A 23654-nucleotide genomic window follows, 5' to 3' on the forward strand; every position below is an offset into this window, starting at 1 on the left:
CACCTTCCCTTCCTCTCCCCACCACAGACACCCTATGAGGTGGGTGAAGCTGAGAGAGCCCTGATATTACTGAAGAAGAAGAGTTGGTTCTTATATGCCACATTTCTCTACCCAAAGGAGTCTCAAAGTGGCTTACAGTCACCTTCCCTTTCCTCTCTCCATAAAGGACACCCTGTGAGGGAGGGGGAGGCTCAGAGAGCCCTGATATTACTGAAGAAGAAGAATTGGTTCTTATATGCTGCTTTTCTCTACCCAAAGGAGTCTAAAAACGGCTTACAGTCGCCTTCCCTTTCCTCTCCCCACAACAGACACCCTGTGAGGTGGTTGAGGCTGAGAGAGCCCCAATATTACTGCTTTGTGAGAACAGCTCTATCAGTGCTGTGACTAGCCCAAGGTCACCCAGCTGGCTGCATGTGGAGGAGGAGCGGGGAATAAAACCCAGCTCGCCAGATTAGAAGTCCGCACTCTTAACCACCACACCAAGTAAGCTCATTGCTGCTGTTTTTAACCTCTTTTAATGTTGTCGTTGTTTATTTAAATCAATTTTAAATGGAAGTTTATTACTGTTATTATATATTTTATATCTTTGTACACCGTCCTGAGCCAGCTTGCTGCCAGGGGAGGTCTAAAAATCTAATAAACACACAAAACATAGTATGTTTTTCGTTCATGTTTGTTGTTGTTGTTATGTGCGAAGTCGTGTCCAACCCATCGTGACCCAATGGACAATGCTCCTCCAGGCCTTCCTGTCCTCTACCATTCCCCGGAGTCCATTTAAGTTTGCACTGACTGCTTCAGTGACTCCATCCAGCCACCTCGTTCTCTGTCGTCCCCTTCTTTTGCCCTCGATCGCTCCCAGCATCAGGCTCTTCTCCAGGGAGTCCTTCCTTCTCATGAGGTGGCCAAAGTATTTTTTAAATACTTTTTTTCGTTCATGTTATTATGTTTATATGCTCTAAACTGCCCTGAGTCCATTTGCTGGGAGGGCAGTGTAGAAATCAATTTAACAACCACAACAAGAGGTTTGCTCAGTTTTAAGAGTGAACATTTCCCCTGGTGGGGAAGGGGAGAGGAAAGCAGGGGTACCCAATTTGATGTTCAGCTTGCTCATTTGGTCTCATGTGCCGGGAGGAAAACCATCGTTTCAGTTCTGAAAAAGGGGGTCCATAAAGCACATAAGCATGAAGACCCCCTACAGTCGCGGTAAGCAGGCCCTCAACAGTACAACACAGCGGGGGCCCTGGAACCGGGGTGTGTGTGTCTGTAGCGTGCGCTACGTGGGCTACTATGATAAACCACTCCTGCTTTTGTCCCTCCCGGTTCACAACGGGGTGAGTGGCAATCTTCAAGCTTGCGCCGTAGTTCCAATGTGCTCCTGACACTCCAATGCGCCTTTTCAGAGAACGGAGCACAGCCAAGCGAATTTCTTTTCATGCTCTGTGGTGGTTTGCTCCTGAAGCCCTTAATTAACTGAACGTAATTAAGGAGGCCAAATGGGCTGGATTGTCTTGCTGTAACCCTAGTTCCTTAACCTTTAATTGGCCCGATGGAATTGGGGCTTGTTTCTTGCCAAGCCCCCCCCGGCTATTAATTGAATCTGCATTGAAGGGAGACGTGTCGGCTTAGAGGGAAGGAGGCTCCAATTCCACATGCCCCAATTATTATGTACCCCATTATTATTTATTATTGCTGAGGAGAGGTTTCCTAGCACAGTGACGAAGAACGTGCTTTGCATGCAAACGGTTCCGTTCCGACATCTTCAGTTCAAAACGATCTCTGGGAATGAGGCGGGGAAAGACTTTAGCTTAATGCTCAGGAAATCTTTTTGCATAGGCTCACAGAATCCCAGAGTTGGAAGGGACCCTACAGGGCATCTAGTCCAACCCCATACTCATCCAAAAGCATCCAGGATAAATATCTGTCCAGCTGCTGCTTGAAGACCACCAGTGAGGGGGAGCTCCCCACCTCCTGAGGCAGCCCCTTCCACTGCTGAACTAGACTCCCAGAATCCTAGAGTGGAAAGGGGCCATCCAGGCCATCTAGTCCCACCCCCTGCTCAATGCAGAATCATCCTAAAGCATCCAGGATAAATATCTTTCCAGCTGCTACTTGAAGACCACCAGTGAGGGGGAGCTCCCCACCTCCTTAGGCAGCCATTTTAGAGTCACAGAGTTGGAAGGGGCCACACAAGCCATCTAGTCCAACCCCCTGCTCAATGCAGGACCAGCCTAAAGCATCCAGGATAAGGATCTGTCCATCCGCCACTTTATTTATAGAATAATAGAAGAGTCTATTTATTGTCTTCACTTGTGTAGCTCATTTGTCAACTTCTTTGGTTGTCTGCTTTCCGCAAGCTTGACAAATAGTTTTTTTTCCTGTTACTCCCATATGGAAGCTGGTAATCCTAGGCTGGACCTAAATTAAACCTAAACTACCTCACACCCTGTTTCTCCCCTCTTTGAGCTAAGACACCTTTCCTCCCCCCCCCCTTCCCCCTAAAGCAGCTTCACGTACTTCCTGGAAGTTCCTTCCGGAAGTGAGAATGGGTAGCTCTAGGAATCACTGGTGGGAACGCTATGCTAAAGCCATAAAGAAAGTAACCAGGATGTCAGTCACAATGAAGTTCTTTTCCTGAAGAGCCAGGCTCCATGGGAAACATTTTCAAATTTATCTATAATTTATGTTGTTGTTGTTGTTAGGTGCGAAGTCGTGTCCGACCCATCGCGACCCCATGGACAATGATCCTCCGGGCCTTCCTGTCCTCTACCATTCCCAGGAGTCCATTTAAGTTTGCACCTACTGCTATTTTCCCTCAAAGTTTCTGACAGACAGAGCGGTTCCCCAGTGGAACAGGCTTCCTCGGGAGGTGGTGGGTTCTCCTTTGGAAGTTTTTCAGCACAGGCTAGATAGTCATCTGACAGAAATGATGATTCTGTGAACTTAGGCAGATTGTAAGTGGGTGGGCAGAAGGTTGGGTCTTGGGCCCTTTCGCGCAAGCCCAGGGAAATGCGGATCATCACTTTGGGTTCGAGAGGTGAACTTCCTCCAGACCAGACTGGCCACGGATTGTTTTTTTTTAGGTGGGGGGCTTCATCCCTGCATGGAATTGGGCTCCCTGTGGGTGGGCAGGTAGTTGTGAGTTCCTGCATTGTGCAGGGGGTTGGCCTAGATGACCCTGGAGGTACCTTCCAACTCCATGACTCTATGGTTCCACAGGAACCTGTAAAGCATCACTCTTCTCCTAGGCCTATGGTTGAGGCCTAAGTATTTAGTGGGTCTTCCTCCCAGTCTCTTGATGACCATTTCCGCACTAGGAACTTCACTGCCCCAGCTCCTGTGCGGGACCACAAATCCAGGGCAGACAAGGTGCATCAGGCCAAATGCTCCCCCATGCGGAAGTAGGAAGAGGTGGAACAACCTGCCCTGGCTCAAACTCCAGCAGGCAGCCTGGTGTGGAGCCTCTGGTGTGGAAAATCGTCCACCATTCTTCTTCTTTTATGGGGGCATATTTTATCATGTTAATGACCATATTGGTGGGCAGGAGTGGTACAGATGATGGGGAGTTTGCAGTGGATCTCATTATGTTTTTGTTGTGTTTATTGAACTTTTAACATTGTGAGGTTTTATTGCCTAATGTTGTAAACCGCTCTGAGTCTGCTAGTGGGGAGGGGTGCTATAAAAGTTAGATGACAGACAGACAGACAGACAGACGGACAGACTTAATATGGGGAAATACATGTTTTGGCTGAAGCTTTTGGTTGCCACAGTATTTCTCTGTATGGCAGCAGCAGACAGGACATGGTTTGTCTCTGGAAATCTGATATCCCACACTGTATTCTTGTGAGAATTCCTGTACACTCTTCACTTAGTTGGAACAGATGTAGCTTGGCGATAGCTCTGATTATTTCTGACATTTCAATTTGTAGGGAGAATGAAGCAGTGTAGAAGGGTTTAACATTAGAATTTTTAAAGTGAGTGAATTAAATTTTAAAAAAAGCTTATTTGAACTTTCCGGTTGAACAAAAGGTTGGGTTAAATCCACCTGATAGGCCCCAAAATGTATCAGAGATTAACGCTCTGAATAATCTTTAAAAAGCAATGGCCTTTAGGGTACTTCAGTTTTTTTTCTGTGTATGAAAAGTTTGAAAATTGTTTCCTGGAATCCTTGCCGTCTCTGATAAGATTTCGAAGAGTTGTGCCGTTTTCAGTTGCTTTGGAAAAAAACAGAACATGAGGTCCTTCAAGTAATGTCAAGTTCAGATTTACCTCTGTTTCTTTTTGTGGCCGAATCTGTTTGAGTCCTTTTATTTTCTTTGGCTGGAAAAATGTCCATCCTGCCCTTTAGCCAAATTAGCATTCAGGGTGGATTGCAAAATATTAAAGAAGTGGGGGGAAAGCAAAAATCTGCTTTAAAACCAAAACACCATCATCATTAAAACATTTGTACTCCTCTCTCTCCGCAGACTGAGCAGATCCCAAAATAATTTACATCATGTACCATACCACATTTCTGATAAGGGCTTGGAGGAGGAGCTGGTCTCATGGCTTAAGTGCCACTCAGCGCTTAACACCCACTCATGGCGGCTGTCCCACCCCTGCCTTCTCCTCCTCCAACCAGCTTGCTGTCTGTCCAACTGCCAGCCAATCGCCTTCCATCCCCCACCCCTGACCACCCCTCCTCCTTCCACTTCCCTCTGAGGCTCGGAGGCTGCAGATCCCTGATACATGAGAGCTGCCCCTGCAGGTGAGTTGGAGAGGGCTGTCCCTGGGTGGAGGGAGAGGCCATCCACAGAATTCTTCCACCACTACTTCCACTCCTCCCTGCCTCAACCAAACGCCTGGCGGAAGAGCTCTGTCTTACAGGCCCTGCGGAACCTTGATAGCTCCGGTAGGGCCCTTAGCTCTTCTGGGAGCCCATTCCACTAGGTTGGGGCCAGGGTTGAAATGGCCCTGGCTCTGGTTGAGGCCAGGCGAATGTCCCGGGGCTCGGGACCAGCAGATTCATACCTGCAGAGCAAAGGGTCCTGCGGGGGGCATAAGCTAACCTCAGGTAGGTAGGACCCAAGCCGTGTATGGCCTTAGAGGTCGAAACCAAAACCTTGAACTTGATCTGGACGCAAATTGGATGAAGGAGCGGGAAGGGGAGGTGCCCTGGGTAGGTTTGCCCTGGGTTGCCCTGGGTAAAGTGATAAAAGGTATGACAAATTAGAAGCACTGGTACAATAATTGAGCCCTATCTATAATCTCTTTTATGGCATGCCAGTGAAGGTTTTACATAATGTAACCGAAAGGGACCGCATGAGAGAGATCAGGAAGGTGAGCGATCAGTGTGCCTATCTGTCTCACGGACTCTATGGTAAAGAATTGCATGGGGCGCATCTTCCAGCAATCAATTCGCTGGGCCATAGGTCATAGTTCCTAGTTGGAAGTGACTCAAGGGGACTCAATACACAGACGGAGCCTAGACTAATCGTAGAGGGACCAAATTCATTCATCCAGAAAGCTGAGCAAAGTAAGCTTGTGTCAACCGCAACATTCCCCTAGTATTGCGAAACAGGAGTGGCCCCTGGAACGTACGCCTGGCCTCAACCAGGGCCAGGGCCTTTTCGGTCCTGGCCCCAGCCTGGTGGAATGAGCTCCCGGAAGAGCTAAGAGCCCTGCCAGAGTTACCAACTTTCCCCAGGGCCTGTAAGACGGAGCTCTTCCGCCAGGTTGAGGCCAGGACAGAGTCCCGCGTTTTTCCAACTGGATCTCAAGTTCCATCAGACCAGCTCCCGCTGCTAGAGGAAGATCAGGGTCCCACCGTGAACAAGGTGGGAAGGATTAAATCAGGATATTACTGTCATCTTTGTGATACTGTTTTATGGCGTAAATTGGGTAAATTGGGATTTTATTGTTTTTAGAATTTTATGTTGTGAACCGCCGCCAGACGTATCAGGGAGCGGCGGTATATAAATCCAAAAATAAATAGATAGATAGATAGATAGATAGATAGATAGATAGATAGATAGATAGATAGATAGATAGATAGATAGATAGATAGATAGATAGATAGATATTCAACTCCACATCTACAGGAATGCTGCCTGAACCTACTTGCCTTTTTTCCCGAGACTCCATTCGCATGCATTAGCTTTCTTCTGGCATCTTTGTGGCGGAGAAAAAAACCCCACTCGAATGCCACTCGGACACCCTGCCACGGAGAAACATACAGTCCAAGATTCGAAGAAATCCCTCCCCTCGGATTTTTACAAACGCGTTGCAAAATGAAACACAATCATCGTGGAATGGCCCGGGTACAAACGTCTCTCGGGGCGACTGAACTCGGTCGCAATTAGAGGCCATTAAAAAACCCTGACCTTCCTTCGCTTTACAGATTTTGACCCCAAACCTTGGCAAGCGTCACACGTGTCAGAGCTTTCCACATTCGGAAGCCAAATATGATGAACGACCAACTTTGTCTTCCAAGGAAGTGTCACGCTGCTTCCCTTTGTGGGCATTGTTATTTGGCAAGGTCATATTTGATTTTCTTTGGGCGGTGGCAGGAGGGGGGGAATGCTTTTCAAGTGGCATGGTGCAATCTGTCGATGCGTTCCCGACCTTAAGAACAACCCTCCCCCCCACACACACACACCAGTTTGCCAAATTCTAAAGGGGGCACGGCAGGATGCTATGAAGTACCAAGCTGGAAAGGATCTATGGTGCTGGGCAAAAGAAAGACAAGATTAACTCGAGAGGTTTGTATCAATATCTCTCCCTGCCCACGGTCACAATCTGTCCGGACTGGCTATTTGGCTGCACTTTGGAGTGGCTGGCACAGCATTCCTATTTGAAATGAGCAAACATTCCAGACCTTGGTTAATTTTTTTGTTCTTTTATCTTTGAAGGAGCTCAGTGTGGCGTACATGGTTTTCCCCTCCACTTCCCCCCCCCCCAACACAGCTCTGTGAGCTAATTTGAAGAAGAAGAAGAAGAAGAAGAAGAAGAAGAAGAAGAAGAAGAAGAAGAAGGAGTTGGTTCTTATATGCTGCTTTTCTCAGTGGCTTACAGTCATGTTCCCTTCTTCTCCCCACCACAGACACCCTGTGAGGGAGGTGAGGCTGAGAAAGCCCTGATATTATTGAAGAAGAAGAAGAGCTGGTTCTTATAGGCCACTTTTCTCTACCCGAAGGAGTCTCCCTTTCCACTCCCCACAACAGACACCCTGTGAGGTGGGTGAGGCTGAGAGCACCCTGATATCACTGCCCGGTCAGAACAGTTTTCTCAGTGCCGTGGTGAGCCCAAGGTCACCCAGCTGGCTGCATATGGGGAGTGCAGAATTCAAGAGAAGAGATTTGGGTACTGCAAACATTGCACTAGTCTTCTGGAAACCAAAAGTGTCAGAGAATACTCAAGGAAAGTGTACTTGATTGCTTGAGGAAAACACTGGAATAAAAGCCTCTCAACCGAAAGATTTAAAGTAACTCTGAATAGCTCAGCTTTTTTCAACTCTTTATCATTGACACCCCCCCCCCAAAAAAAAAAACTTCTTCAGGCTTCAAGAAACCCTAGAAGTGATACGATGGTGCGGAATATGGTTGAGAAGCAGAGCTGTGAACATGCCCACCCAGGGTCCCTTCCCTTTTCACCCTCTACAGGCCCATCACTGGTCATTTGGTTGGTGGGTGGACATGACAAATTTTTAAAAAATTTAAAAAATTAAAGATTAATTAACTCCCACTCATTCAGGAAACTCTCCCAGGTCCATAAAGAAACCTTGGGGTTCGATTAAACCCTGGTTAAGAAAGCTTGGATTAGCTTCAGAAATTCTCAGCCTGAAATATGAGAACCAAGGTCCGTGCATGGACTGAAATTACCTCACAATTATTGATATGGAGTTACCTCAGGATTTTTACCCTTGATTTTACCTGATGTTTCTCCTTGGTGTTGACTAAAATATTTTGCTGTTGAAATTTAAAAGTTCTTGAGTGCAATTTAATTTACACGTTAAAGCCCACTCCCTTCCCTCAGATTTCTGGGATGAGCAAACAGCCAAATGATTTTACCGTGACAGGGTAGGAAAGCAAGAATTCTTCAGGAAAGGAGAAAAGAGATAATTTAGGGTGACTTGGTCACAGAAGAGAAAGAATAATGAGGGGAAATCTTGCCCCTGAGGGTACTGAAACGGAAGGGGGCCATCACAGCTTCCTTCATTTAAATGAAATGATTTTCTACTAGAGAATGAGGAGGACAGGCAAGGAACTGTTTTTTTTTCCTTAGTCAGTCTGTTGTTCCATCACTCCTTTGAGATTTCCATTCTCACAGGATGTGTGAGAATGGGGGTATTCCATTTGGCTCCACCTCCAGAGGTAGCCATTTTAGGTTTGGTGCCAATTACTGCAGCAGCCATTTTGGGGTGATGCTCAGGATCCCCTCAGAAAATTACAAAGACACCCATACCCTCAAAAGTTTGGGGCCCCCCAGCATAGATTCTAGCTGAAAACCTTCCCTGAATTCCCTTCCCCAGAAATTTCACTGGCCGGAACTGGCAACCCTATTGCTGATTGTTGTTTCAAGTTTTTCCTGCATGAAAAGAGCTCACAGAAAACCAAGGTTAACAACAACCATCAAACGGTACAGTGTGCAAGGAGTGAAAAACTGGATAAAGTCAAGAATCCGAGTTGAAGCAACAATTTTGGTGCAGAAAAGCCCTCGGAATCCCATCTCTCCAGCCAAAGGAACAATAATGCTCAGCAAATCCTGTAGCAAATTTTCTACGCAGAAAGAAGGCATCGGGAACTGGTGTGATAGATGATCGATGTCTGCACATGGATAGTGCTGCAGAGCTGGATCATTTGGAAAGGCTCCAGAGTAATTCAACTCAATGGGATCCATTCATCCCAATAGCAAATGGGACTTTAAGGGACTCGAGTTTCCATGAGTCTCCCTTCCGCAGGGAATTACAATGTCTGAGGAAGTTTGGACTCCATTAGCTCAAGGACCTCCTTTCATAGAATCATAGAATCATAGAATCATAGAATCATAGAATCATAGAATCATAGAATCATAGAATCGTAGAATCGTAGAATCGTAGAATCGTAGAATCATAGAATCATAGATTCATAGAGTTGGAAGGGGCCATACAGGCCATCTAGTCCAACCCCCTGCTCAACGCAGGATCAGCCCAAAGCATCCTAAAGCATCCAAGAAAAGTGTGCATCCAACCTTCTTTCAAAGAAGAAGGGATTTGAAATCCGTTCAGGTAAGGCGCCTTCTCAGAAGAAGGATGAAAAGCCTTTGACAGGAAGCCTAGACTTGAGAAGATACAATACATCACATGAGAAGGGTAAGGCAACAGGCATTGTTTCAATTATAAGCCTTTCAAGGAGACCCAGGCAGTGCAATAAGTAAGGCCACGGTTTTCTATCTGGGGAAACGCCTGTTATTTTGCCACTCACAATGAATGGGAAACAATCAAGGTTATGGTCCTGAAACAGCCAAAAGTTCATCCTGAATCAATCAAATGTTCTAAAAGGTAAATAGATAAAGACGGGTTATGTACAGTGGCATTCTTTCGAGGAGCTTCCTGTCTGCTGGTTTCGATCTTTTCATAGAGCGGTTGACAGGCAAAGGCTCCGGAAGACAGGCTTAGGCCTGTGTGTATTTGGTAAGGGTAGCTGGTAAAATCATTTTCCTTTCCTCTTCCAGCAATGGGCAACCTATGAGGTGGGTGGGGCTGAGAGGGATCTGAGAACCGTGACTAGCCTAAGGCCACCCAGCTGGTTGTACGTGGAGGAGTGGGGAATCAAACCTCGGTCTCCAGATTAGAGACCCAGCATGGTGTAGTGGTTAAGTGCGGCAGCTTCTAATCTGGCGATTAGATTTGATTTGGATTTTATTTCCCACTCCTCCACAGGCAGGCAGCTGGGTGACCTTAGGCTTGTCACAGCCCTGACAGTGCGTTTCCCACAGATCAGTTCTATAAGAGCTCTCTCAGCCTCACCTACCTCACAGGTGTCTGTTGTGGGGAGAGGAACAGAAGGCGATTGTAAACTGCTTTGAGACTCCTTTGGGCAGTACATAGTGGGGCATAAAAACTAACTCTTCTTCTTAACCATTATACCAAATTGGCTCCAGATTATCTGCCACCTGGATTGTCAGCTAGATTTACCAGTTCTGTCTTGGCAGCCAGGAGGGATGAAGGGAATGGATTTACCAGTAGAAAGAAGACCAGCTAGATGACATTGTCTTCATGCTGGAAACTTCTGGAAGACTCTCTGGTATTTGGGGGGAAAACTCTATGGCAAAACTGGCTTCTACGATGGAGTTTTTGCCCAAATGCCAGAGTCATGCCCCAAAGTCACTGGTGTGATGGCACTTCCTGTGTGACACCAGCAATACGGCATAGGCCTTCATCTTTCAAAGGTCTCCCTGCTGGCTGAGGGAAGAAGTTGGAAGTGGGGCACAACAGCCTCTACTGGGAGAGGCGAATCTGGCAACCCTCTTGAGAACTTTACCATGAGAAATTCATGGAGATTTGGAAGTGGTGCATGGGGAGGTTGGAGTTTGGGGAGGAATGTGATGTTGCCTTAGAACTTCCATTTCTCTTGGACTTGATGTTATATCAAATTTGGGGAGTCTGAGGGTGGGAACATAGGGGGTAGCCACTGGTGACTACGTGACATCACTCCCAGGAAAACCTAGAAGTAATGTCACGCCTCTCTAGGAATCTCTGGAAACTCTATGTATTTACCGTAGAATTGTTGGTGATTCTTATAGAGGACTTCCCTCAGGTCTGGGTATTTTTTCCTTGGAAGTGATGTTGCCATCAGCTTGATGGAGGTTGAAAAAAAAATTCTGGTTAGACAGGTGGCAGAAAATGGGAGCTGGAGGCCTCTGGAGTTCTGGCAATCCTGTACAACAGGGGTAGTCAACCTATGGTCCTCCAGATGTCCATAGACTACAATTCCCATGAGCCCCTGCCAGAAAATGCTGGCAGGGGCTCATGGGAATTTTAGTCCATGGACATCTGGAGGACCACAGGTTGACTACCCCTGCTGTACACCATAGGACCCACCCATCAAAGCTTCCATTTCCCCCAACTTTCATCTTAAAATCCGTGGTTATTCTGGGAGTGACTCACTTTTAAATTCATCTGTTTGGAACTTGTCATCGATCTTGAAGGACTGCATTTCCTGATATGGACCTCTCCATCACGTTTGATCTTTTCGGCATTCTTGACTGGCCTTCTTGATTCTCTGACCTCAGTCATCATCCATTATAGCTGTCAGCCAAATCCGTCCCAGCCCTTTAGAAAACTGAAAGAATTATGACTGATTTCAGAAGCTTGGCTCTACTCCACACCCTCCTCTTTCTTCCCTCCTGTTCTGTGGTCTTGGTTACAAAAATGGTGATGGTCCCTTGTGTCACCCCCACGGGTCTGGTTTGTACCTCCATTATTGCTTAGGGTGGCAGAGCTATTGGGGTTCTAAAACAATGCATATAGCTGTCTCAAAGAATCATAGAATCATAGAATCATAGAGTTGGAAGGGGCCTCATGGGTCATCTAGTCCAACCCCCTGCACTATGCAGGAAACTACCTGGGGATGCCAGGCTGCAGTTGGGACCCCGGGGGATCCCCTGGAATTACAGCTCATCTCCAGGCAATGGAGATGGAGAAACTGGTGGCTGAGAAGATAGATTGCATGACATTATACCCCACTGAAATCCCTCTCCTGCCCAAACCTTGCCCTCTGCAGGCTCCATCTCTAAAGTCTCCAGCTCTTTCCCAACCTGGAGCTGGCAATTCTACACGCACCTACAGCGTTGACGTGTGTTCTGGAAAGTGGTGAGCCTGTTCTTCTCCTACTTCTTTCGACTACTCTCTTGGAGTTCATGTCATGGGTTGGCCACAACGTTGGAGGCATCCCCAAGCCCGGCCCCTTACCACCAACCTGGCTGGTGAGGTAGACTTACCAGGAGCAGACAGGAGGTGCAGGGTTCTTCTTCTTATTCACTGTGCCCACTAGGAAGTTAGCAACTCGAGGTAGGAGCCAGAATACCCATTCCGTGCCTGACTTACTGTAATGACTCACATCAATTGGGTTTACTCAATTAAAGTCTTCAGTTACTCTGTGGGGCTCTGGTGCTGTAGAAGTAGCTTCCCTACTGCTCTGTTTTTGCCAGTGGGAATAGCCCTGGGGCTGGGCTCTGGAGGAACTTACGGCCACCTGGAAGGCTTCTGTGATTCCTCTTAGGGATGCGGTTCATGAGCTAAAGACTACCAGTACAAACAGCTCTGTGCTGTTTGGAAGAAGGCCAGGGATCTCATTAAATGGATCCCAAAGAGCAGGGGCTCAAGGGAATTGTAGTCCATGGGCATCTGGAGAGCTTCAGTTTGGCCACCCGTGCCAGACAGGATAGTACATATCAATGTACACATACCAGGAGACCCATGGTGCCCACTTGCACTTTTCCTGGTGCCCACCAAGTTCCTATAGAAAGTGGGATGAGCTAGGTGGGGTGTTTGCCCTCTGTGGCTTCTGACTGGATGTGCAGATTAAAAGACAGCAGTTAAATTGAGCTTCTGCCTGCAGTGTTGAAGAGTTATTGTTACAGTTATAATAATGATGATGATGATAAAACATTAACTTTATTATTATTGCCCACCCTTCTCTGTTTGTTTATAACCTCACTCCTGGACATTTTTAAGGGTTGTCTCGTCCTCGTTGGCAGCCATTTTGTGATTGGCTCTGCCTCCTATGGCAGCCATTTTGTGAAGTCGCCCACTGCCCTGTGTTCAGAATTCCAAAGGTGTCCCCTGGCTCAAAAAAGATTGGGCAACCCTGACCTACCCCAGTTGCACATGAAAAGGGATTTGATCGAATCCCTCTCCCCCAACCCAAGGAATGTGATAGGTTAGATCTTAACAACGTGCAACATGAGAAACTCTTTGCAAATGTGTTTCCCCATGTTCTCCTGCTGGAGATACTTCTCTTCCATTGAGTCTTTTCCAAGAATTCATTAATTCCAATTTCCATCAGTTATCTTATCAGAGAGGATCGCCACTAACTCCTTCGTTCACATTCGCTTTGAGAGTGAACAATAAAGTGATTTGTTTTTTGGGGGGGAGGGTAATCATTGATCTTCTGTTTCTCACTCTTAGAAACATTTTGTGAGATGCGGCTGCGTTTTCTAATCACTTCGGCCTGCTGACTATGTGAGCCATTATTTCGTCCGCAGCTAAACTCTTCTCCGGACTTTTTAGGGCGGGGAAAAAAAAAAACCTTGCCTATATTTAAGACCCTGGAAGGAGCATTGTCCATCTTTATCGAGCTGCCACTATGATATCTTGAAATGAGGCCAGGCTGCTGAAATCTGTTTGACGTGTTCTAAATCATTACCGATTTGTTGACATTCCTGGCTGTTGCCTTGGTGGCCGCAGAGAGAATGTTTCAAAGCTGTTGTCAGAGGAGTGGAGAAGCTGCTTGGGGGAGAGAAAGACAGACATGTATTCAGAATTCCAGAGGCACAGAGTGGCTTTGATTTTTTGGGTTTTTTTTAGCCGTGCAGCCTGTAAATCAGCAGCTTGTAAACCCATCGTAACAACGGACAAACAAGTTTTAATTGAGAGTCTATTTTTATGCAAAGACATTTAGATCTTGGGAAATTTTTAAGCAGAGGCAGGATAACCCTCTGACAGAGAGTCTGATTCTGTGAAGGTTCAAGGGGGTGGCAGGTGACAGCGGAGGAGCGAGAGGGTTGGGAGTGTCCTGCATAGTGCAGGGGGTTGGACTAGATGACCCAGGACGTCCCTTTTAACTCTATGATTCTATGAATCTATGATCTCTCTGCCTGCCTGCCCGCCCACCTGCCCATCCATTCATCCATCCATCCATCTATCTATCTGGTCAGTCGGCTGGCCAAGTCAGCCAGCCATCATGTATCTAGCTATCTATTATGGAATTTATTTTCTATCCTGTCTCTCAAAGCTCAAGGTGGATTACACATCCTTATCCATTGTTGTTCCTCTATATATTTCTGAAACAGCCTAGGAGGTGGGACGTGTCCAGCTGTCCAAGTTGGAATAGGGCCAATCAGGGTGCAGCCAGCTTTGTCCTGATTGGCCCTGCCCCTGCGTCTCCTGTCCTCCAGCCCTGGACTCTAGCCTCTTTGCTCTCAGACGCCTCAGTGCCTCGAGCCAGCAGCAGGTGAGAGGGCCCTAGGCAAAGGGTCGTGGTGGAGGGCTTGCTAACGAGGGCCTCCTGGCCTGCTGATTGCCTGCTAAGGAGCTCCGTCTCGGCCCTGTTAATGAGCTGCCCAGCCCCCGCCCGCCCCACTTGATTTGGCTGCAAGTTGCGTCCCAAAGCCACCGTAAGCTGCCTGACCAGGAGCCAGGGGAGGGGGCCCTTTCAGCACCCGTTCTTAGGAATGGGCTTTGAAGCTAGTTTAATATAATAACTAATAACTAATATAATAACAAAGTTCCTCAGGGCCTGCAAAATGGCATTCTTCCACTGGGCCTACGGGAGAATCCAGAACAGCTGAGATACAACCATGGACTTCCTTTTGCTCCATCCACATCATGTCATTTTTTGCTCTGCTCTACGTCCGCATGGACTCTGCTCAATCCGGTGGAGCCTGTCAAATAGAGAAGACCTAAATGAGACAATAGGGGTTGCAGATAGCACAGAATGTTAAATCTTAACATTTTATTGTAGTCGTGTTGGAGTTAAGAGCAGTGGCTTCTGATCTTGCAAACCGGGTTTGATTCCCCACTCCTCCATGTGCGGCCAGATGTTTGACCTTAGGCTCATCACAGTCTTGATAATGCTGATCTCACAAAGCACTCTTGTCAGAGCTCTCTCAGCCTCACCTCCCTCACGGGGTATCTGTGGTGGGGAGAGGAAGGGAGGGATTTCCACCTGAGGCAGCCTGCCATATTCTCTAGGGATCCGGCCAAAGATTCCAGGAGCATAGATCAGGGATCTTTGAATCTGTGGCCACCTTTGGAATTCTGATACAGCATGGGGGAAGCAGTCACAAAATGCCTGTCTTACAATACCCCCACCCACATTCTGAAAAGGGGCCAAGGAAAGTGCTGGTGGGCACCATCGTGCCCCCTGGGCATCATCGTCTTTCTCTTTAATTTATTAATCACCACATGGCCAAAGCCAGCTTGACGTGACTTACAATTTCATATCGGAGAACCCTGCCTTAATTGGCTTCAACCAGTGCTTATAATTGTTACCCACTCAAGGGTTGCTCTCCTGATGCTAAAGCATTCGGCCTTTTTTAGAAACAAACCAAATCTTGCCATGCAGGTGTGCAGGAGGGAATCAGGGCAATGCCATCTTTAGTACTGACCCATTGGTTTCCCTGTTGCTGGCTGATCGAAATGTCAGCTTTGCCAAAAGAGATCGGCACACAGATCTGGCTGCTCTGTTCATGCTCTGTTGCCCTCACTCGAAGAGGTGTTACTTTAGCAACAACAGAAATGATACAATTCACGTATAGCCCACATTTCTCAATTCAATCAGATGGCAAAGAGCTCCAATAAAGAGTGCAGTCTGGCCAGGATTATAGAATGGGAAACAGCGCAACAGGAGACATAAGGCTACAAAGGGATTTACCCCATTTTTATTTTCATCTCTTGTGTGTTCCTATTGCTTCGGGTTTTTCTCCCCGTGTTCTGTATGCATCTGCCTCCCTCTAGTGGTCAATTCAATATTGCATTGCTGTTGTTGCATAAGAACCTGCAACTGAAATCTGCAGGGAGATATCTTAGAACAGCCTTTCTCAACATTTCCCCTTCAAGAAACCCCTGATACATTCCCCAGGCTTTGAGAAACCCCAGAAGTGGCACAATCATGCAGAATATGGTTGGGAAACAGAGCTGTGGACACGCCCACCCTGGGCCCCTCCCCTTCCCACCCCCTCTAGGCCCACCATTGGCCATTTTGAGAGGGGGGAGTGGGTTGACACGACCATATATGATCATATCACCTGATAAATGTTTAACACATTTAAAAAAATAAAAAAAAATAACTAACTCCCACACATTCATGAAACACATCTGGGAGCATCAAGAAACACCAAGGCTTCACCGAACCTTGGTTGAGAAAATATGGTGAGACATATGCTTTCCTAATGTCCTCTTTTGTCGCTTTCCATCCTCTTTGTGGTTCTTTAAAAACAACTCATGAAAAGGTTCTCTTTCTGGACTGGGGGGCTGTTTAGATGGAATTTCCTTTGAATTAATTTCATCTCATTGGTTTTAAATATATTTTAAATATGTTAAATATTTATCAGGTGATATGACCATATGTGGTCATGTCAACCCGCCCTCCCAAGATGACCAAATATGGGCCTGGAGGGGGTGAGAAGGGAAGGGGTTTTTCTTCCCAACCATATTCTGCACGTTCGCGCCACTTTTGGGGTTCCTTGAAGCCTAAATAAAATTTCAGGGGTTTCTCAAGGGTAAAAAAGCACAGAAAGGCTTCCTGAATTGGATGAACTCCTGGTTGTGAAAGTCTATAACCCCTATCCTATGTTGTCTCTCTGTGCGGAGTTTAGCACAAAAGATTTAGAGGATCTGAGGAGAAACCAGAGTTCATTATATGCCATTAAAGGTTTTTGAATTTGAATTTGAAGAAACGTACAAGTATAATCTGTTCGATACAACACCCAGGGATACAACAACCGAGGCAGGAAAAGGCAGAGGGATTGGAGTTTGATTTCCAAGCAAAAGTTGCTTCAGAAAGAGAGGTCGCGGCAGGGGGAAGGAAAGGTATAACCGCCCACCGCAAATATTGTTGTTTTAATTGAATCTAAAATGTGCTATCGCTTGAAAAGGGGACCTTGCTATCTTGATAAGAGAAACTAATGAGATGGCCTTTCCAGGCCTGGTCACATAATAGCCCTGGTGACAAGGACCTCTATCAAGAAATAAAGCAGAAGATAAATGAGATTTTTCTAATATCCATTTCACCCATTGTTCACAAGTGTCATGCAATACAGCTTCTATTTATCATCAGAAAGCCAGGGGGAAAAAACAGGTGTGAGTCTAAAGCCTGAAATACAACATGGTGTTATTAACAGAATATATAGCCTAAGGCGAGCGAACCAAAACTACCAATCTAATGTTGGGTGTTCTTTTTCATGAGGAGCATTCCAGAGAGGTTAGCCCTGTTCACCTGGATCAGTAAAATTAAAATACGAGTCCTGAATAGGGTTGCCAGACGCAGAGAGGAAAATTCCTGGAGATTTTGGAAGGGGAGGATTTTGAGTTGGGAGGGGATGACCATTGAAAAACCTCTGTAAAAATGTATTTCCTGATCTCTAGCTGGTACCATTCTACATGTAGTTTAAAGCCACTGCTGTGTCCTCTCTTTTGCTGTCAACAGGAACCATTCCCTGCCCTCCTCCAAATGACAACCTTTCAGATACTTCAAGAGAGTCGTGATGTCCCCTCTCCACCTCCTCTTCTCCAAACCGAACTGAACGTTCCCAAGTCCCTCAGCCTTTCCTCACAGGGCTTGGTCCCCAGATCCCGGATCATCCTTATCACTCTTCTCTTCCCCCCTCCATTTCCCCCACATCCTTTTTGAAGTGAGGCCCCATTCCATGCATGTTGGATAATGCACTTTCAGGTTGATTTTCCTGTGCAGAAACAGGCAAAATCTACTTCTAAAAGTGCATTGAAAGTGTATTATCCAACAGAACTGCATGCGGGACTCCGGGAGGGGTCTGGCCAATGCAGCTCGACCATGTCCAACTGATGTGAGAACAGAGCCAGCACTGACCCAGTTGAAGCTGGGAGGGGATGAAGCCATTGACTTCAACCATCTGACCCATTCACTGACGCAAGCTCAGAAACTCTTGCCCGGCTGTCTCCTGTCCAATTCTGACAACCATACTTGACGCTCAACGCTCTGCTTTATAACTGGGCGAGCCGTAACTTATTCCACCAATATGTCAGGTGCTCTTTGAGGGATGCTGCCTTCAGCTCTCCGCATGGGCTTCTTCTCTCCCTGATCGCAATGCCAAGCCAAATATCCATGCCCGTGCATATATTATAGGGCGAGCCATCCAGCAGTTAAATGGCAATAAATTACACTAACATTGTCGGCGAGCGAGACAAGTGCCAGCTAGCATAAATTTACAGGTAGAGCTGGAAGAGATTTTCTGACACATCCTTCAATATCTTTTTTTGTCAGCTACCTGATTTAGGACAGAATTGTCTACGCAGAGAATGGGACTGGCATGGAAAAATGGCAGCTCCAGGATAAATTCACTTCTTTCCCCCCTGTAACTCAGGAGGTCTCCAACAAGGCGCCTGTGGATGCTGTGGGACCCACTGACACTTTTTCTGGGTATCGCCTAGTGTTTTTAGGAAGTGGGTGGGACCAGATAGGGCTTTAACCCAGCAAAGCTTCTGATTGGCCATTGGATGTTTGATTGGCCTGTGCAGATTGTTGAATACGTTGCTTCAGCAGCAGCTGACAATGCAGCACAAGGACTGATGCCGTAAGATTGAAGCTAAGCTGCCGCAAGCCTGACTCCACCTACTCTGGCAGTCATTTTGTGACAGCCATTTTGTTGCTGTGTCAGTGATCCAAGGAAGTCAGCATGGATTTGTCTCCAACAGGTCCTGCCAGACCAACCTGGTTTCCTTTTTTGACCAAGTGACAGGTTTGCTGGATCGTGGAAATTCGGTTGATGTCATTGACTTGGATTTTAGTAAAGCTTTTGACAAGGTTCCCCATGATGTTCTGATGGATAAGTTGAAGGACTGCAATCTGGATTTTCAGATAGTTAGGTGGATAGGGAATTGGTTAGAGAACCGCACTCAAAGAGTTGTTGTCAATGGTGTTTCATCAGACTGGAGAGAGGTGAGTAGCGGGGTACCTCAGGGCTCGGTGCTCGGCCCGGTACTTTTTAACATATTTATTAATGATCTAGATGAGGGGGTGGAGGGACTACTCATCAAGTTTGCAGATGACACCAAATTGGGAGGACTGGCAAATACTCTGGAAGATAGAGATAGAGTTCAACGAGATCTGAACACAATGGAAAAATGGGCAAATGAGAACAAGATGCAATTTAATAAAGATAAGTGTAAAGTTCTGCATCTGGGTCAGAAAAATGAAAAGCATGCCTACTGGATGGGGGATACGCTTCTAGGTAGCACTGTGTGTGAACGAGATCTTGGGGTACTTGTGGACTGTAAACTAAACATGAGCAGGCAGTGTGATGCAGCGGTAAAAAAGGCAAATGTCATTTTGGGCTGTATCAACAGGGGCATCACATCAAAATCACAAGATGTCATAGTCCCATTGTATACGGCACTGGTCAGACCACACCTGGAGTACTGTGTGCAGTTCTGGAGGCCTCACTTCAAGAAGGACGTCGATAAAATTGAAAGGGTACAGAGGAGAGCAACGAAGATGATCTGGGGCCAAGGGACCAAGCCCTATGAAGATAGGTTGAGGGACTTGGGAATGTTCAGCCTGGAGAAAAGGAGGTTGAGAGGGGACATGATAGCCCTCTTTAAGTATTTGAAAGGTTGTCACATGGAGGAGGGCAGGATGCTGTTTCCGTTGGCTGCAGAGGAGAGGACATGCAGTAATGGGTTTAAACTTCAAGTACAACGATATAGGCTAGATATCAGGAAAAAGTTTTTCACAGTCAGAGTAGTTCAGCAGTGGAATAGGCTGCCTAAGGAGGTGGTGAGCTCCCTCTCCCTGGCAGTCTTCAAGCAAAGGCTGGATACACACTTTTCTTGGATGCTTTAGGATGCTTAGGGCTAATCCTGCGTTGAGCAGGGGGTTGGACTAGATGGCCTGTATGGCCCCTTCCAACTCTATGATTCTATGATTCTATGATGCTGCATCAGAATTCCAGGTGTGTCCACAGACTCAAAAGGGTTTGTGACCCCTGGGCTAGATGATACAAGTTTCAAAATGGAGGAGGAAAAACAGATTTTCCAGGTCAAGTTCTAAGACCCTGCCTTTTGTGTTATATAAAATCACAGTTTATTTGCCTTAGGGTATTTCCAGAAACTTTAGGATTTCCAGAAACTGCCCTCCAGTGTTGTGGGGTCCCCCACAACAGGCCCAACTCCTATGCCACCGGTCAGACGACTGGTAGGGGGACTTACCAGGAGAAAGAGGGAGGCTTAGGCTTCATCAGCAGCAGTGTGATGACATTGCTTCTGGTGTGTACTGGAAGTGACATCATCACTTTGTGATGTCACAAGAAGGCTGTTGCTGAAGAAGAAGATACAAGCCATGTTTTTCAACCAAGTCAACAGGTGCCTCACCATTCTGATCATCTTTTCCTTCATAATTCGTTAAGGGCTAAGTGGGAGGAGAGTGGGCGGGACCAGTCCAAGTGAGGAGACTTCGCACCTTCCAATTGGCCTCTCACCAGGACTGGCAGCAGTTCTAGCCAATCAGGTGACGGCACAATCTAGGCCCTCACCAGGACAGGCTTCTAGGCCCTCACCAGGCCAGAATGCGATGGGTAAGCGGCAGGACATTGTGAGTAAAGAAGGAGGCCTTCCCCTCGGGCCTTTCTTTGAGTCCCCGGGTGCCAGGGCAGAGGGGGGAGCAGGCCTTCCCCTTGGTCCTAGAAACGTCGCACCCGGGGGCAATGCCACCTCTATGTGTCTGCTGGGTGGCCACAGTGGGGGTGGGCCTTTCAAAGCCCATTCTCACGAACGGGCTTTGAATCTAGTTAATTATATATCTCCAAATTTCTTGATGGCAGTAGAGGTCTCCAGCGTGTACAGAAGGTTGATGATAGATTCAGAGGATACATGCTGGCCATGAATCTATAGGAGGTTTGTAAACATTGACAACATATAGTTCCCCAACTTTTGCTACAATTGTACAGATGTCATGGTGGATATTGGTCAATGCCAGTGTCACATTTTTCATGTTGCTTTGGGCATGTCGCTACATGGTAGGCATAATGGTATGTGATGCCAGTAGCATCATAACCCACAATTTTAGCTTTGTGGTAAGCTTGATTTTCATTATCGAGATGCCTTTCTTGAACAAGAGCTTAATTGGCCAGCAGGCTTCATGAAATGTACTGGCAAGTAAGGGACATAATAGCCCACTTACTCCCTAAGTACTGGACTCAATGGCACTGAATGAGGTCGAGGAGCTGCATATCCATGACAGAGGAAAGGAAACACAAAGAGTAATTAAAATGTGATCTGCACTCCTAAAGGATTAGACAGATTATTGAAGAAGAGGTCTATCACTGGCTACTAGCCATGGTGATTGAAAGAAACCTCCACGATCAGAGGCAGCCAGCCTCTGAATCCTCCCAGTGCTAGGAGGGAATATCAGGGGAAGGAAGGCCTGTTTTTGGCCCTCCAGAGGAACTGGCTGGCCACTCTATGAGACTGGATGTTGGACTAGGTGGACCCCTGGCCTGATCCAGCAGGGCTCTTATGTCCTTAGGATGCTGGACTAGATTGACCACTGGTCTGATCCAGCAGGACTCTTATCATGTTCTTAGGATGCTGGACTAGATGCACCATTGGTCTGATCCAGTAGGGCTCTTCTTATGTTCTCAGGATGCTGGACTAGATGCACCATTGGTCTGATCCAGCAGGGCTCTTCTTATGTTCTCAGGATGCTGGACTAGATGGACCCCTGGTCTGACCCAGCAGGGCTCTTCTTATGTTCTTAGGATGCTGGACTAAAAGGACCACTGGTCTGATCCGGCAAGGCTCTTCTTATGTCCTTAGGATGCTGGACTACATGGACCGCTTGTCTGATCCAGCAGGACTCTCCTTATGCTCTTGGAATGCTGGACTGGATGGGCCACTCATCTGATCCAGCAGGGCTCTTCTTATATTCTTAGGATTCTGGGCTTGTTGGACCACTGTTCTGACCCAGCAGGGCTCTTCTCATGTTCTTATGTACAATGAAAAGGCAAGGCACCAAACTTTAAAATACAATAAAATAAACAAGAGGAGCCTGGGGTGCATCTGATTTTTTTCCTGGCACAAATTCCAAACGACTTTTAAAGCAGGGACTGAGAAATGTTAATGTATACAGCAGGAGGGGTATTAAATAAATATCTGTCATACAGAGTTAGGCTGGTGTCTCCACCATGTTAATTATGAAGCAATCAGAAGACGACAAGGAGGAGAATATTTATTGCAGGTTGAAAAGTCAATTAATTATTTGGACTGTATCACAGAAGAGCACGTGCCGTTACATTTGGAATTTGTCTTCTTTGACCAGCGACTGAAGAATTTATGAATAATAGTCTCTCTCTCTCTCCCTCCCTGCTTTCCTCCCGCCTCCCTCCTCCTCCCCTCCTTTCTTCCTGGGCTGCACACACATTTTAATTGGCAATTTTGATCATCAAGAAATAATAGATAGAGTTTGCTAGGGAGAAAGGAAATTCGATTTGAACAAAGGCTGAAGGAAGATCAAATCTTTCCACTAATTTTAGGCTCAGTCAACTCCAGAGAAGCTGCAGTGGTATGGGGCATTTGGGAACGCGGTAAGAAGCCGGATTTTGCATGTATTGGAAAAAAGCAACAACTCTGAATGATTCTGTGTTATACGGATGTGCCAAAGGAAGTCTTCCTGGGTCATCAAAGGACTTCCTGGGTCATCTACTCCTACCCCCTGCACTATGCAGGACACTCACATCCCTATCGCTCATCTACTGTCACCTGCCACCCCCTTGAGCCTTCACAGAATCAGCCTCTCTGTCAGAAGGCTCTCCAGCCTCTGTTTGAAAATTTCCAAAGATGGAGAACGCACCACCTCCCGAGGAAGCCTGTTCCACTGAGGAACCACTCTAACTGCCAGGAACTTCTTCCGGATGTTGCGACGGAATTTCTTTTTGAATTAATTTCATCCCATTTGTTCTGGTCCGTCCCTCCGGGGCAAGTTTGCCATTGCCTGGCTCCACACTCTCCCCTTGGTATTCTGGTGGTCGGTGGTCAGGGCCGTCCTTGCTTAGCTTGCAAGTTCTGACAAGACAGGGCTATCCTGGGCTACCCAGGTGAGGGTATATAGTTCTTTATAGAAATATTAGAATATTAAATATTAGGTAGGAGGAAAAGTATGCCTGCCCTGGAGCCAGTGAGACGTGTTCAAGAGCTGAGAACCTTCTCTCTCCCCCCTCCATTTAGAGAAAAAAATGGCACCCCTGAGTAATCCAATTTACCAATCCATCTCTCCCCCCCCCTTCCCCACGGCTTGGCCAATATCACCTCCGGCGCCCCGATAAATATATAAATAAATCCCAAAGTCATTATCCTGCTTTCAATCAGCTGCTCGCACCACCAGGGTAACTTGCTTTATCTTAATAGCAAGACACTGAGTGGCGAGAGAAACAACACAGGGAGATAAGGCCGGATTCATATCGCTCCTCGCCTCCCTCTTCCCTCCCCCCCGTTCTCGAATCGAGACCCGATCAATCCCGCCACACAAAATCACTTGTGGCAGGCCACGGAAAGTTGCGGGCCCCCTTAATGATGTATCAGTTTGAGCCGCGCTGGACTTTTATAACTTTTTATAGAGCACTTCAGGAAAGAGAAGGGGAAAAAAGAAAGAAAAGAAAGAAAGACAGATTGGGTGGAAGAGAGACGGAGAGGCATCGATCACGGGGTGTCCTCGCGCCATTAAAAGGCA

The 23654-nt window shown here is 46.8% G+C and overlaps 1 long non-coding RNA gene across 2 annotated transcripts; it reads right to left on the reverse strand.

Annotated features, from left to right (window-relative positions):
* Window positions 1-13092: 13092 nt before the first annotated feature.
* LOC143839139 (uncharacterized) lies at window positions 13093-20189 on the reverse strand. Of its 2 annotated transcripts, none has more exons than XR_013231634.1 (2): window positions 20141-20189; window positions 13093-13465 (listed from the first exon to the last, which is right to left on the reverse strand). It is a non-coding gene; the product is annotated as an uncharacterized LOC143839139 (long non-coding RNA). The 2 variants fall into 2 exon arrangements; XR_013231633.1 differs by having other exon boundaries at window positions 13093-13462; window positions 20141-20186.
* Window positions 20190-23654: the final 3465 nt, after the last annotated feature.

This window comes from Paroedura picta, chromosome 5 (assembly GCF_049243985.1).
Source record: "Paroedura picta isolate Pp20150507F chromosome 5, Ppicta_v3.0, whole genome shotgun sequence".
Lineage (NCBI taxonomy): Eukaryota > Metazoa > Chordata > Lepidosauria > Squamata > Gekkonidae > Paroedura > Paroedura picta.